This window comes from Microtus ochrogaster, chromosome 6, assembly GCF_000317375.1.
Source record: "Microtus ochrogaster isolate Prairie Vole_2 chromosome 6, MicOch1.0, whole genome shotgun sequence".
Taxonomy (NCBI): Eukaryota; Metazoa; Chordata; class Mammalia; order Rodentia; family Cricetidae; genus Microtus; species Microtus ochrogaster.
Genome location: NC_022013.1, coordinates 78,764,259 through 78,766,268, shown reverse-complemented (window position 1 = coordinate 78,766,268; position 2,010 = coordinate 78,764,259). Strand labels below are relative to the sequence as shown.

Sequence of the window (2,010 nt, the reverse complement as noted above, 5' to 3'; positions counted from 1 at the left end):
CTGCTAAGTTCATCTAGTGTTGCTTGCATTTGTATGTGCTTAGGGCTGACCACTTGGGCTTGGCTAACCTTTTCCTGGAGAAGATGATTCTACCTGCCTTAGCAGCCATTGCTTGCCTGGAGCTCTTCATGTGTGGATGGAGCCTTGTGAAGGATTTTCCCCGGCCACAGTGGGATCTCAGCTGGTGTTGCCATTGTGTGGGTCTTGCCCATGTGACCATGTGTGCAGCTCCCTGTCATAGGTAGAGGATGTTATCTTGGAGCATGTCCTGTCTGTCTGGCCCCTGCCCTGGAAGTGCTGGGATTGCACATATCACCACATCTGGCTTGTCACATGGATTCTGGGATCTAACTCAGATCATCACGCTTGTGCAGTGAGCACTGTTATCCACCACTGTCTCACCGGCCCCGAGTGTGGTTCTTTAGTGAACAGGACAGAGTGAACCCTGCTGGTTAACTCAGGATAGGAGGCGTGTGGGACTCGCGGATCGGTCACTTTTCTTGTTGCTCTGACTAAAGAAAGGCTACTTAAGGAAGGAAGATTATTTCGTACATTTGAGGGCCCAGTTCACCATGGTGACAGGCATATGAACTGGCAGGTCACATGACATTTGTGGTAGGAAGGAGGGAGATGAAAGGTGCTCAGCTCATTCTCTTCCAGTTCTCACTTCAGTTCAGCCTGGGGACCCAGCCAAGTGGAGTGGTCCCGTTCATGTTTAGGGTGGGTCAGTCTTTATGGGAGAAGCCTCACAGGCAGAGGCAGAGGCAGAGGTGTGGCTCCCAGGTGATCCTGAGTCCAGTCAAGTTGACATTGAGGATTGACTATCTCCACAAGTGACATGTCAGAATGTGGTGTGCTAACACAATTCTGAACTTTGGATGTGTGTGTGGTCCTATCTGGGAACTCAGTCCTGGGAAGCAACGCTCACAGTTAGATTTCTATTGCTGTGATGAAATATCGACTGGAAGCAATTTGGGGAGGAAAGGGTTTATTTCAGCTTACACTCCACCACCGAGGGAAGTCAGGACAGGAACATGGGGGCAGGAAATGATGCAGAGGCCATGGAGGAGAGCTGCTTTCTGGCTTGCTCATCTTGGCTTGCTCAGCCTGCTTTCTTAGAGAACCCAGGACCACCAGCCCAGGGGTGGCACCCTCCACAATGGACTGGGCCCTCCCACATAAATCACTGATTAAGAAAGTGCCCTGCCGGCCTGCCTATAACCTGATCTTATGGAGGCTTTCTCTCAACAGAGGCTCCCTCCTCTCCAATGACTCTAGCTTTGTCAAGTTGACAAAACCCTGCCCAGCACACAAATGTTTTATTTTAATAACAGGTATGAGATTGCTTCTTACATTTCGAGTGAGACTTAAAAACTTTCCCGTTTATTTCCCTCAAGTGGGGTGCTGAATCCTCCTGGAGAAATAAGGAGGCTGTTCACCTTAGCAGGCATGAGAAGGCCCCTTTCCCACCCACATAAGCTGGGTGAGAAGTTTTGACCATCGTGTGGTGATGAGTTGTTGCGTGTTGTGGGCAGCCAGTCTCTCTGTGCTCAGCTTTGCTGTTGTGGCCATCACTGGAGCTCCTCAGGCTAAATTTCCTCATGTCGTTTCACCTGCCCTGTGGATGCCTCCCAGAGCAGGAACTGGGTACCCGAGTGTTCTGCTTACGGGAGCTGCTTCAAGAGAAGGGGTGGATACATACTATAGTTATTCTTTTATTGCAATTTGGTGTGAAGTTAGTTCATTTCTTTATCCAGATATCATGCTGACTGTAAGTACAGTAAGAGTTAGTACAGCTGACCCTATGCCAATGTGCTAAATGTCGAATTACATCTTTCTTATTAGTGAGAACGTATCTTGGCATCCATAGGGAATTAATGAAAATGGCCCTCATGAGTTTGTGGAACTGTTTGGGGAGGATTAGGAAGTGTGGTCTTGTTGGAGGAAGTGTGTCATTGGGCACTGACTTTGAGGTTTCAAAAGCCCTCACCATTAGCGCTCTCTCCCCTG

At 49.1% G+C, this 2,010-nt stretch overlaps 1 protein-coding gene across 1 annotated transcript in view; it reads left to right on the top strand.

Annotated features, from left to right (window-relative positions):
• Hhat (hedgehog acyltransferase) overlaps positions 1-2,010 on the top strand; it is a 245,988-nt gene that overhangs the window by 31,829 nt on the left and 212,149 nt on the right. The window lies entirely within an intron of this gene.